Source organism: Pleurodeles waltl, chromosome 7 (genome assembly GCF_031143425.1).
Source record: "Pleurodeles waltl isolate 20211129_DDA chromosome 7, aPleWal1.hap1.20221129, whole genome shotgun sequence".
Taxonomy (NCBI): Eukaryota; Metazoa; Chordata; class Amphibia; order Caudata; family Salamandridae; genus Pleurodeles; species Pleurodeles waltl.
In genome coordinates, this window is record NC_090446.1 from 498311921 (window position 1) to 498326484 (window position 14564).

A 14564-nucleotide genomic window follows, 5' to 3' on the forward strand; every position below is an offset into this window, starting at 1 on the left:
GAGTGATGCATTGGTACAATTGGAGACACCATTGGCTGCCCCACAAGTCGCAGTAAATGGTACTCATGTACCCAGGGCAGGAGATACTAAGGGTAGACACCTGAGGGCAGCAGCGCTGATTGTGCCAACCTCTAGGACCATGCATCCAGCCGCACCCAGTTCTACCATTGTAGGCTTAGTACTTTGTAGCAAACACAAACTCTACATGGCACACTGCCTATGTGCCCTGTCCACTATACACTGCACAAACTTTGGGTAAGGCACCCCTCTGGGGGGGCCTTCCAGTCCTAAGGCAGGGTTCACTATAATGTATGTGACGGCACAGCTGCATGAGCAATATGCCCTCACTGTGTCCTTGCCAATCCTGGGACACATTGAGTAAACATAGCAGCCATTATAATACATATGCTGGACACTGATCACTACTAGTTTCACAGCTTCATGATGGCCACTCTGAACGTGGGTTGTTTGGTATCAAACAACTCGAATAATAAATCCAAACTGGCACCAGTATTGGATTTATTACTAAAAAATGTACCCAAGGGTCACCTTAGAGGTGTTCCCTGATAAAAGCTAACTACCCTGGCATGGTTGCTGACTGGTCCTTTCAAACCTGTAACCACCAGACCACCACATTACAACCTTGGGCTGAGAGATCCTTCTCTCTGGGTTGAAGAACAAAGCCCTTCCTGGGAGGAGGTGCTAACACCCCTTCCCTCAGGAATGTGCACTGCTCTGGTGGTGAGCTTCAAAGGGCTTACCACCTCTGGAACTCGACCCACAGACCTGCTGCTACCAGCAGATGGCTGCCCATGTTGCAAACCCCCAATTTTGGCAGGAAATTCAAATGGCCCCGCCTGGCATGCACCACCGCTACGGTGCTCCCTGCAAGGTGGACCCTCCATTTCATTTTCCTCCATCTTGCATGGAAGGACAATAGACAATCAGGTGTAGGGAAGTGACCCCTGCCCACAGGAAGTGATCACTTAGTGGGTATAGCCACCCTAAGGTAGATGACGTATTGGTAACTTCTAAGTTCTCCCTAAAACACCCACTAAATACAGCATTTAGTGGGCACCCCCAGACTAAGAAACAATATTCAACAGCCAGAAGAAGACCAGCAACAAGAAGATCCAAAGGCACGAGAACTGTGGACCTGCTGCGCAAAGAAAAGGCACCAAACACTGCCTGCTGCACACAGGACCCGACTATCATCTCTGAGGAGCTGCTGGACAACTGGAAAAACTCTAAAGAACCCCAGAGGACCTCCAGACTTCACGAATTGCCAGAGAACTCCCTCCAGAGTGGAGGTACCACTCTACATCCACAAGGAACCAACAAGCCAGTGAGGTCCACTTCACTGTCCGAATGCTAACTCTGGAACTGGATGGCACAGCTGGACTAAACTTCACACCAACGACTGCGAGGAAAAACCTGGCTAGTGTGCCTCTTTTTTTGGCACGGTGCCCTCTAGCAGCTGAATCGTACCAATACACTGGGTAGCAGTCACCTGACTTCGGACACCAGGAAAAGCAGTCCACCCGGGACTGAAAAAGTACCAGGAGGAAGCCCCAGTTGAGGGACTTCAGAAAGAGCTTGAACCTCCCACCAGAGAGCCCCATTGTCTTGCAAACAACCCTTAAACCAACCTCCCTCTTGCTTCAGAGGGCATCCTCGCGCACAGCCCCTGGCTCACCAATTCCCTCTGTACCCAGCCACCATGTGCCCTGCACCGAAGAACCAGCTGTGCCCTAAGGGTCCCCCACCCCTTGCAACCTCAACACTCCAAGGGTACCCCCCATGATTCACCTTTAAACTTACCCTGGGCAGTGTTTATCCTAGTGGTCTCTCGCAGTAGCCCTACTCCAGGGACCTTCTCCCTCTGGAACCGAAAGCTGTCCAAACTTCTCCAGCTGCCACAGTGTGCCTACCGCCGACCTCAACCAACCTGCAAAAGAAGAACTAGGTAAACTAACTGTGTGATTTTATACAGGGAGTGCAGAATTATTAGGCAAATGAGTATTTTGACCACATCATCCTCTTTATGCATGTTGTCTTACTCCAAGCTGTATAGGCTCGAAAGCCTACTACCAATTAAGCATATTAGGTGATGTGCATCTCTGTAATGAGAAGGGGTGTGGTCTAATGACATCAACACCCTATATCAGGTGTGCATAATTATTAGGCAACTTCCTTTCCTTTGGCAAAATGGGTCAAAAGAAGGACTTGACAGGCTCAGAAAAGTCAAAAATAGTGAGATATCTTGCAGAGGGATGCAGCACTCTTAAAATTGCAAAGCTTCTGAAGCGTGATCATCGAACAATCAAGCGTTTCATTCAAAATAGTCAACAGGGTCGCAAGAAGCGTGTGGAAAAACCAAGGCGCAAAATAACTGCCCATGAACTGAGAAAAGTCAAGCGTGCAGCTGCCACGATGCCACTTGCCACCAGTTTGGCCATTTTTCAGAGCTGCAACATCACTGGAGTGCCCAAAAGCACAAGGTGTGCAATACTCAGAGACATGGCCAAGGTAAGAAAGGCTGAAAGACGACCACCACTGAACAAGACACACAAGCTTAAACGTCAAGACTGGGCCAAGAAATATCTCAAGACTGATTTTTCTAAGGTTTTATGGACTGATGAAATGAGAGTGAGTCTTGATGGGCCAGATGGATGGGCCCGTGGCTGGATTGGTAAAGGGCAGAGAGCTCCAGTCCGACTCAGACGCCAGCAAGGTGGAGGTGGAGTACTGGTTTGGGATGGTATCATCAAAGATGAGCTTGTGGGGCCTTTTCGGGTTGAGGATGGAGTCAAGCTCAACTCCCAGTCCTACTGCCAGTTCCTGGAAGACACCTTCTTCAAGCAGTGGTACAGGAAGAAGTCTGCATCCTTCAAGAAAAACATGATTTTCATGCAGGACAATGCTCCATCACACGCGTCCAAGTACTCCACAGCGTGGCTGGCAAGAAAGGGTATAAAAGAAGGAAATCTAATGACATGGCCTCCTTGTTCACCTGATCTGAACCCCATTGAGAACCTGTGGTCCATCATCAAATGTGAGATTTACAAGGAGGGAAAACAGTACACCTCTCTGAACAGTGTCTGGGAGGCTGTGGTTGCTGCTGCACGCAATGTTGATGGTGAACAGATCAAAACACTGACAGAATCCATGGATGGCAGGCTTTTGAGTGTCCTTGCAAAGAAAGGTGGCTATATTGGTCACTGATTTGTTTTTGTTTTGTTTTTGAATGTCAGAAATGTATATTTGTGAATGTTGAGATGTTATATTGGTTTCACTGGTAATAATAAATAATTGAAATGGGTATATATTTTTTTTTGTTAAGTTGCCTAATAATTATGCACAGTAATAGTCACCTGCACACACAGATATCCCCCTAACATAGCTAAAACTAAAAACAAACTAAAAACTACTTCCAAAAATATTCAGCTTTGATATTAATGAGTTTTTTGGGTTCATTGAGAACATGGTTGTTGTTAAATAATAAAATTAATCCTCAAAAATACAACTTGCCTAATAATTCTGCACTCCCTGTATGTATTTTTAAAAGTTATCCTCCAGTTTTTCCTATGGTGTGTAATAACGCACAAAAAGACTATTTTTTAATTAAGCTTAAAAAAATTAATATCTCAAAAAGTACTTAACCCATATTGATGGTCTTAAAAGTATATAAAAATCTGAAGTATTTTTATAAATTGGTCTTGAGTTGATGCTGTGAGTACAAATGCTTTCCACTTCTCCAAGATTGGCCCAGCTGTTTGACCAAGCTACCTTAGAAAATTAGCGCATTAGGTGATCTAGTTTTTACCCCTGAAAACCAACGTGTGGTTTCCTGAATCCCCTACACAGTGTGCCTAGCTTTGCACACTACATAGACGGCCACCCCCCTACATTTGGTGGCAGGGTTGGGATAAAGACTTTGCATTTGCTGATACAACTTTATCAATTTTGTGAGCACACAGATAACTCTTCAAATTGCCTTTAGCTTAATTGTTTTTGATTTTCAATTGGCTGAACATTTTTTTGCAAATTTTTTAAATAATGGTTAGGGCCCTGGGTAGGTCCCTACAACTTTAGCAAAAAGTTTTAAAAGTCCTTACCCATCTCTGGTGGCAGCATACAAGTATTGAGGGAGAAATCCTTCAACGTCAAACTCCCAAAAGGAGTTGTCCCTCCCTTCACTGAAGGGGATGATGTAATCAAATGGTTTTCTGCCTTTTGAAAGAGCCTGTGTTGGGTGGGACATTGCGAAAAAGCACACCGTTGTGGGAGTTATTCTTAGGAAAGTGCAGGGATAGGCTCCTGACACTGAATGAGGCAGATTCTAACTCCCATGACCTCATGAAGGGTACCCTGATTGAGGACTTTGGATTTACAACTGAAGAGTATGGTATAAAGTTCAGGGAGACTCTAAAAACCCAGAGCCAAACTTGGGTAGACTTTGTGGTCTATTCTGTAAAAATGTTGGGTGGCTGGTTAGCTGGGAATGAAGACCAAGACTATGATAGGCTGTATAATCTATTGATAAAAGAGCATCTGCCAAGTAATTGTTTCAATGATAGGCTACATTAAAACCTGGTAGACCTGGCTCCACTTTCTCCTCCTGAATTGGGGAGGAAGGCAGACCATTGGGTCAAGCCAAGAGTAACCAAAACTACCACTGGTGGGGGAGACCAAAAGAAAGAGGCCAAAAAGCACCCCTCCTCCCCCAAGGGAAAGATGGGAACAAAAACAAAAATAACAGAGTCTTCTCAAGCCCCCCAAAAATCTGCACAGGAGCGCGAGTCCAGAAACTCCTCACAGTCTAGGGGTGGGTACAAAGGAAGACACTTTGATCCCAACAAGGCTTGGTACCATGACTACAAACCTAAAGGGCACCAAACTGGAGACTCTAGCTGTAAAAAAAACCCAAAAAGAATGCCTCTAGTCAACCTGCAGTAAGTGCAGTTGCCAATCTCCATGTCAGTGACCCCACAGAGCCAATATTAGACACTGAGGGTAGGGTAAAATTATCCTGTGCTGCCTGGCCAAGTAATATGCAAAACTACAGGCAGCACCCTTTGATTAATGGGTAAAAAGTTGAAGCCATGAGAGACACAGGAGATAGTGTTACTATGGAAACTCAGCACTCTGTCTCATTGTCCGCATTGGTGACAGGATAAGACTTCCCTACCAGGAAGAGATTTGAGTGGACAAAGTTCCATCCTATGGCTATGGTAACCTTTGATTGGGGGGGAGTAATAGGGCAAAAAGAAGTGTTTTTGTCCTCATCCATCCCAGTAGATTGCCTTCTTGGAAATGACCTGGAGCATTCCCCCTGGGCTGAAGAAGAAATGAGGACCCATGCAGCAATGCTAGGGATCCCAGAATGGGCATGCGTCAAGGCAAGGGCACAAAGCAAACTTCTGAAGGAAAAAGGAGAGCTAGATCTGGAAATAATGGACCAGCCTCCCAAGAGAAGAGGCAAGAAGACTGGGGGACCAGCTTAAAAATAGATCCTGGATCAGGACCCCTCTTCCCAGGAAGAGGAGTCACCCTTCTTGGGGGAACTGAGCCTGCAGAGCTTGGGCCTTATCACCCAGAGCTCTTGGGCCCAGGGGACCCTCCAGGGAAGATCTGTGCTAAGGGCGTGGGACCTGCCCCACTCTTGAAGTACTGAGATAGCAAGCTGCAGAGGAAGAGTTAGGAAATATCAGTGGTACCCACAGAATTTATTGGGAGGAGGGGCTCCTGTACACTGAGGCCAGAGACCTCAAACCTGGTGCAACTAGGAAGATGGTAGTGCCCCAGCAGTTCAGAGAATTTCTCCTCACTCTAGCCCATGACATTCCCCTAACTGGGCATAAGCGCCAAAATAAAACTTGGAGAAAGTTAGTTAACCCCTTTTATTGGCCAGGAGTGTCCCAAAAAGGGAAGGACTTTTGTCAGTCCTTCCCTACCTGCGAAGCCAGTGGCCAAGCAGGTGGACACTTAAAGGACCCCTTAATGCCACTACCTGTGTCTGGGGTACCTTTTGAAGGGTTAGGTCAACATTGTAATCCCCCTTGACCCTCAAACAGCTTCAGGACACAGACACATACTGTTGGTAGTGGATCATGCCACTAGATCTCCTGAGGCTTTACGCCTTTGGACCATTACCGCTCCTGCAGTTGCAAAAGCCCTCCTGGGTATTTTCACCAGGTTAGGGTTCCCTAAGGGGGTAGTATCAGACAGGGGTTCAAACTTCATGTCTGCATACTTAAATCACATGTGGAAGGAATGTGGAGGTTACCACCCCATACCTTCCTCAAACAAATGGGCTTGTTGAAAGATTTAACCAGACCTTAAAAGGCATGATTGGAGTGCTCCCTGAAAAACTCGGAAGGCGATGGGATGTCCTGCTTCCTTGCCTGCTGTTTGCCCACAGGGAAGTGCCACAAAAGGAAGTAGGTTTCTCTCCATTTGAGCTTTTGTTTGGACACCCTGTTAGGGGACCACTAAGTCTTATTAGAGAAGGCTGGGAGAAGCCTCTCAAAGAGCACAAGCAAGATATTGTGGACTATGTGCTTGGCCTGCGTTCAAGAATGGCTGAGTACATGGAGAAAGCCAGCAAAAATCTTCAAGCCAGCCAGGAGCTGCTCAAGCTCTGGTATGACCAGAAAGCTGCTATGGTTGAGTTCTGACCAGGGCAGAGGGGTGTTGGAGCCTATTGCTCCAAGGGCTCTCGATGACAAATGGTCTGGGCCCTATCCCATACTTGAAAGAAAATGGAAGGCCACTTATATAGTTGACCCAGGCAGTTGCAACCCCCCAAAAAGATTATACATGCCAGCTGCCTAAAACCATTCTATGAAAGAGCTGATGTGACCATGCTCATGATTACAGATGAGGGACAGAAAGAAGAGTGAACTTCTCCCTGATATCCACTCCAGCAACCCACCAGATGGTTCTGTGGATGAAGTGGTCTTATCAGACACCCTCACAGAACAAAAGGAAATTGAGGACTTGGCTGCAATCTATCAGTATGCTGAGCTATTCTCTCTGACCGCTGGAAAGACAAACTGGTGTACCCATGATGTGGACACTGATGACAGCTTGCCTGTCAAAAACAAGATTTATAGACTGTCAGACCATGTCAGGGAAAGTATCCAAGCAGAAGTTAAAAAGAAGCTGGATTTGGGTGTCAGAGCCCCCGGGCTAGCCCAGTAGTCTTAGTCCCCAAACCTTACTCCAAAGGAGAGAAAAGGGAAATTAGGTTTTGTGTGGAACACAGGTGCCTCAACTTTGTTACAAAAACTGATGCACACCAATCCAAAGAGCTGATGAGCTCATAGTTGGACCTGGGGCAGGCACATATCTGACTACCTGTGATCTGACACCTGGGTACTGGCAGATTGGCCTGACCCCATGAACAAAAGAGAGCTCAGCATTTTCTACTCCTAGTGGTCATTATCAGTTCAATGTTATACCCTTTGGATTAAGGAATGCACCTGCCACCTTCCAGAGGTTGGTGAACCAAGTCCTTGCTGGACTGGAATCTTTTAGTGCAGCTTATCTGGATGACATAGCTGTCTATAGTTCTACCTGGAAGGATCACCTGATCCACCTAGGGAAGGTGCTTGAGGATCTTCAGAAGGCAGGCCTCACTATCAAGGCCAGTAAGTGCCAGATTGGGCAGGGGTAAGTTGTTTACTTAGACCACCTGGTTGGTGGAAGCCAAGTGCAACCCCTCCAACCCAAGATCCCAACCATCCTGGCTTGGGAAGCTCCCACAACCCAGGCACAGGTCAGGGAATTCCTTGGCTTGACTGGGTAGTATAGGAAATTTGTGAAGGGTTGTGGCACCATAAATGCCCCCCTCACAGAACTAACTTCCAAGAAAATGCCCCAAAAGGCTAACTGGACAGTGAGTTGTCAAATGGCCTTTGACACTCTGAAGAATGCTATGTGCTCTGCTCCAGTCCTACAAGCACCAGACTACTCCAGGAAATTCATAGTCTAAACAGATGCTTCTGAAATGGGGAAGGGGGGGTCCTTTCACATGAAAAATGTTGATGGACATGACCATCCAGTTGCTTTAATAAGCAAGAAACTACTCCCTAGGGATCAAAATTGGAGTGCCATAGATCGAAGCCTTTGCTGTGATTTGGGCCCTGAAGAAGCTTAGGACATACCCTTTTGGTTCTCACTTCATAGTTCAGATTGACCACAGGCCTTTCAGATGGCTACAAAAGATGAACGGTGAAAACCACAAACTGCTCAGGTGGTCCATTTCCCTACAGGGAATGGACTTTCAAGTGGGACACAGACCTGGGACTGCCTATGCCAAGGCAGGTGGCCTTTCCCGGTTATTCCACTTAAAAGATGAAGACTCACTAGGGAAAGGGAAGTCTCATCCTCTTTCATTTGGGGGTGGTAGTGTGAGAAAAGGCCTCATTTTGACATGGTTAGCCCCTCTTTTTGCCTAGTACATGATGTAGCCTCGAAGTTGTTAGTGCGCAAAGTCCCTGCTAACCAGGTTCCCTGGGTCACAGCACTTTCCCTAAAACTGCTGTGATGCATTGGCACAATTGGAGACACCTTTAGCTACCCCATAAGTCCCTAGTAAATGGTACTCAGGTACCTAGGGCAGGTGGTACTAACGGTAGGCCCCTGAGTGTAGCAGCACTGATTGTGCTACCCTCTAGGACCATGCATCCAGCTGCACCCAGTCCCACCATTGTAGGCTGAGTACTCTGGAGCACACCTAAAACACAAACTCAACAAGGCACACAGCCTGTGTGCCCCTCCACTATACACTGCATGCACTATGGGTAGGGCTGGAAGGCCTCTCGGAGGCCTTCCAGTCCTAAGGCAGTGTGCACTATAATGTGTGTAAGGGCATAGCTGCACCAGCAATATGCCCCCTCTGTGTACTTGCCAAACCTGGTTCTTAGTGAGTGAACAGAGCAGCCAGTTTAGTACACTGGTCAATATGAGTTTCACAGCTATGTGATGGCCACTCTGAACCCTGGGTTGTTTGGTAACAAACAACTCGGAATGATAAATCGAAACTGGCACCAGTATTGGATTTATAACTAAATGTACCCAGGAGTCACCTTAGAGGTGCCCCCTGCAAAAAGCTAACTATCCTGGCGAGGTTGCTGACTGGTCCTATCCAGCCTGCCACCACCAGACGATCAATCTACAGCCTTGGGGTGAGAGATCCTTCTCTCTGGGTTACAGAACAAAGCCCTTCCTGGGTGGAGGTTCTAACACTTCCTCCCTCAGGAATGTGCACTGCCCTGGCGATGAGCTACAAAGGGCTTACCGTCTTTGAAACTCAACCCAAAGGCATTCTGTTAGCAGCAGCTGGCCCCGCTGTTGCAATCCCCCACTTCTGATGTGAGCAATGGTGGGAAATTCAAAAAAGGATAGGAGGTGTGGCTTCACTTGGCATGTACCAGCCCTAAGGTTTTGCCCGCGAGGCGGACCCTCTATTTCATTTTCTTCCAACTTGGATGGAAGGAAAATAACCAATCCGGTGTAGGGAAGTGACCCCTGACCACAGGAAGTGGGCATTTAGTGGGTGTAGCCACCCTAAGGTAAATGACCCATTGGTCACTACCAGGTTCCCACTAAAACACCCACTAAATGCAGTGTTTAGTGGGCATCCCTAGACCAAGAAATAAGATTCGATACACAGAAGAAGACCAGCAACAAGAAGATCCAAAGGCACAAGAACTGTGGACCTGCTGCACAAAGAAAAGGTGCCAACCCCTTCCTGCTGCACCCAGGACCTGAGAATCACCAGTAAGGAGCTGCTGGATAACTTTAAAAACTCTAAAGAACCCCAAAATCCCTCCAGGCTTTTCAGATTGCCAGGGAACTCCCTCCAGAGTGGAGGTACCACTCTACATCCACAAGGAACCAACAAGACAGTGAAGTTCACTTCACTGACCGGATGCTAACTCTGGAACTGGATGCCACAGCCAGCTGAAACTTCACACCGACAACCAGGAGGACAAGCCCTGCCAGTGTGCCATGTTTGGTGGCACTGCACCCTGTAGTGGCTGAATTGTACTAATACCCTGGGTAGTGGTGACCTGACTTCGGACACCAGGAAAAACAGTCCACCCAGGACTGAAAAAGGGCCAGGAGGAAGCTCCAGTTGAGGGACTTCAGAAACAACCCAGACATCCCACCAGTGTCCCCGTTGTTCTGCAAACAACCCTTGAACCGTCCTACCTCGTGCTTCAGAGAGCATCCTTGTGCACAGCTCCTGGCTCACCGATTCGCTCTGCACCCGGCCGCCCTGTGCCCAGCACCGAACAACCATCTGTGCCCTAAGGGTCCCCCACCCCTTGCGACCTCTGCACTCTAAGGGAACCCCCAGGATTCACCTTACCTATGCAGTGCTTTTCTAAGTGGTCCCAAGCAGTGGCCCTGCACCAGCTCCAGAGGCCTTCTCCCGCTGCTCCTGCCGGAACCAGGAGCCACCCGAACTTCTTCTGCTTGCACAGTGTGCCCACCAATGACCTCGACCAACCTGCAAAAGAAGAACTTGGTAAACCAACTGCGTGATTTTATATATTTTTAAAGGTTATCCTCCATTGATTCCTATGGTGCATAATTATGCACAAAAATACTATTTTTTTTTTTTTTTTATTAAACTTTAAAAATTCAGATCTCGAAAAGTACTTAACCAACATTGATGATCCTGGTCTTAAACTGTATATAAAAATCTGAAGTATTTTCATAAATTGGTCTCGAGTTATTCCTTTGAGTGTGTGAGTTGCAAGATTGATACTGTGAGTACAACAAATGCTTTGCACTTCTCAAAGACCGGCGTAACTGCTCGCCCAAGCTTTCTTAAAAATTAGAGCATTAGGTGATCTAGTTCTCACCCATGTAAACCAATGTGCGGTTGCCTGGACCGCCTATACAGTGTGCCTAGCTTTGCACACTACATAAAGGGCAAGCTTCCTACAGAAGCAAAGGTGACACTAGTCGGGAACAACACCCACATACAGACAGACTTGGTGCCTAGATTCAAAGATGGGGTGACATACATCAGTGGTTACAGGAGTATGAGGATGCTTCAGTAGTGTGCAGGATCCTTGAGGAGGATTGGGGGACTGGCCTGGGGAGTTATATTCCTGAGGATGGGAGAGATGCTCTACTGGCCCTTGATGGGAGTGAGAGGCAAAGGTATCCCCCCTGAGAGAGGAACTGATAAGGAAGTATGGCTTCAACCCTGAAAAGTATAGGTTGAGATTCAGAGGCAGTAGTAAACTCACCAGTTTTTGGGTGAGTTTATGGAGGGTTGCTGCAAAGCACTAGATGGATGGGTGAAGGGTAGCACATCAAACCATTTTGAAGGACTGTTAAATTTATCAGAGAGCACATGTTCCGTTGTTGTTTTCCAGGGTTTCACTGTCACCTCTTTGAGTGTGAGTTATCTGACCCCAGGCAACTTGCAAAAGAGGTAGACCTCTGGGTGAGTGCCAGAGGGTCTGGAAAGGCATTTGGGAGCGATACTAAAGAGGGTGGAGAGGGTAGCCCAGGTTTCCCCCAACAGAGGGAAGTGGGGTAGGTTCACAGTAGCCCAGATAAGTCCCAGTGTAGTGGGATGGGTAGAGGGTCCCATGTCCCTTCTCAGGGTAGGAGGAGAGGTGGGGGTGGGCAGAGGCCCAGGTTGCCCAAAACCCAGTCCCAGGGCCTGGATGTTCCCAGAGGGAGCACCAGGAAGGAGGTGTAGTCTGTATTGGGAGACCATCTGCTCAGGGGGGGGGGGTGCCATAGTGTCAGGAGAACTTGGGGGGGTGGCTGTCACAAGCCGGTTCTGGTGCCTGGCATTACCACTCCGGAGTGCGCATGCTGAAGTGTGCTCGCCATTTTCTTTGGTAACTTGTATGTGTTCTTGCACACCTCTCTCTCTGGCCGCACAGAAAGAAATCCTGGCTGGGAGAGGCCCTGTGTCACCTAAAACGAGACATCCTTCAGGTTGCAGGGGGTGTCGACGAAGGCTTTGCTCTGTATTGCGGCCGATTTTGACCCTGGGGCGAAACACGAGAGGGAGGGTGTGGATGGCTCTACCTCCATGGTGGTGTTTACACTCGACATGGCCCCGCCCACAGCTCTAAGCCACCTGGGGTGCCTGTGAGTGCCACAGCTGCTGTACCGGTCCTGAGGGACCAAGACCGGCACACCTCTTGGATTCCATAGTGGCCGCACTGCTTTCTCGGTCCCCAGGGGCCGTGGTTTGATTACACATGATTGCTCGCCACCGGAGTATTGCATTGTTCATAGTAGGTGCACAGGGGGAGTCCTGTGGCCTATGCTGCATACTCTACATTGTTCCCTAAGGAGTGCACCATTTTACCGCCTAACCTGCAATGGAAGCTTTGGAGCTGAGTGTTACCGGTACTTGTGGGAGACTTTTAGGGTATCTGTTGATGTTTTTGTAGCCCATATGTGTTCTGCATCTAACTACGCTACTGCATGTTGGTCCCTAATATGATGATGTATGTTGTGATTGTTCCTGTACTGACTGGATGACGAGCATTCGTTCAGGGATTGTAGAGAAGGTGCAGGAATGATGTTCTGATGACCAGTGCAATGTAGAAACATTTATTTTACTGCCCTAACTATGATGGTTTGACAAATGCCTAGTAGGCAAAGTAATCACTGATTTGTGCTGTTTTGGTTTATGGTTTATGTATAATAAATTTTATATATCATTGTGTGGCGTGTCAATTGTGGTGCATTTATTTTGTCACTGATGTGTGTGTTGAGCAAACGCTTTACACATTGCCTCTGTGATAAGTCTGACTGCTCTGGCCAAGCTACGGAGGGGGTGACTAGGGGCACTAATCTTTGGTGTAGCTCCCTTACCCTGACTAGAGTGTTGGGTTCTGCCTGTGTTAGCTGCGTACCCTAACCAACCAGAAACCTATTTTCTAACAAAACGCTTTTTTTCTTTGAGGAGTACTGTATTACTCCCGAATTAAGTGTGATTTACTTCTGAATTTCCAGGACTCAGACATGTTCACAGAAGGAAAGGTTGTTAATTGAGCCCGATGTAGGTATTTAGGGAATAGAAAATTATATTCTTCTCATTGGCTAGTCAGGAAGTTGAAATTGTTTCGGCTCTGTAACCGTAGTTCTGCAAGCCTTTAAAAGGACCTGTGTTTGTTAACACTTGCAGTAAACGCTTCTTTTCTTAATTCTAAGGGTGTCTGTCTTTGTTATTTTGCAGAAATCCCTGGCTCTTGTCACTGCAGTGTGTTGAATATAACATGTTAAGGTCACGTGTTAATGAGCATTGTAATTTATTGAAACACATATAGCGCTTATTATCCCAATGTGGGGCCCTGAAGCGCTTAGTACGATACCAGATTTTTTTCGTTGACAGCGGCAGTGTGAAAAAGGTTTCTTCGTGTTTCTCTCCGAAAAAGAAGAGCATGACCTAGTGGTTCTGCTCAACCAGGGATTATTCAGTGTGTTTTTGGAGGAGGAAACAGACTGGACTATTCTGATGGCAGTGGAAGTTACAGCCAGTCTTTTCTCTGCTGGTGTCAGCCGATCAAAGGATCGAATTTTTGTAACCAGAAGATCGCGATCCCAATGCAACACTAATCCATAAACTCTTTATAAATCGTCTGTGGACAGATATTCCACTTATGCTGGTGCCTGTTCTCCCTTTCTTCTTGCCAGCCTATACAGTAAAATCACTAGTAAGAATGATGTTATCTCCGTGACAAGATTCGTGTGTAACCCTGTGGGTTGATGTGCCTACTGCAGTGTTTAATCTGGAAGTGAATTCTTCAAATGTCAGTATAATAGCTCATTGGACCCTGGCACTTGCTGTAGAGATCTGCGTGTATCCTATAGTTCCCAGGGCTGTGTCCCAGTAAACCAGGTGACTTGACACACCTCCCATGGTCATCTTTAGGCGTTTAGCACGCTCCAAGGCAGTGATCGAAATGGAAAAATAGAAGTGGGGTAACCAGTGCTTAATTTGTAAATAAAAAGGTGCTGGTGCCCAAAGCTCTTCTCTTAAACACGCAGCTGCTGTAAATAAGTGTGGGAACACGGAATACTGAGGTAGGGTAATCCTGAAGCCATCTCGGGCCTCTTCAATCCATTTAAAGCCACTCCCTGCCACTTCAGCTCACCTTTGCAGCTTTCTGGTTTCTCCCTTTGTGACGCTTTTTCGTTTTTCTCATCCTCCGTCTTTCCCATGTGTGTCTTTTGCTCACAGAAAATGCTTGAGGCAGAAGAATAAGGGCCGGCCCTCAAAAACAAGTGCCAGTGCTCAGCACCGGAAACAACGAGCACAAATTAAGCACTGGCTACATATACCAGAATACAACGGGTTGTTTTGGCGATCGTACCGCCAACAGGCTGGCGGTACAATTTGCCATATTTTGACCGCAACTGTAGTGCCGCGGTCACACCGCCGGGACCGGCGGTTTCCCGCCATCGTTGTCCCGGCGGTTATAATCCGCTAGGGCAGCGCTGCTTGCAGCGCTGCCCTGGGGATTATGACTTCCCTTCCCACCAGCCTGTCCATGGCGGTAGAG

At 47.4% G+C, this 14564-nt stretch overlaps 1 protein-coding gene across 4 annotated transcripts in view; it reads left to right on the top strand.

The window, feature by feature from the left end:
- HSD3B7 (hydroxy-delta-5-steroid dehydrogenase, 3 beta- and steroid delta-isomerase 7) overlaps positions 1-14564 on the top strand; it is a 450561-nt gene that overhangs the window by 205456 nt on the left and 230541 nt on the right. The gene's annotated exons all lie outside the window — the stretch shown is intronic.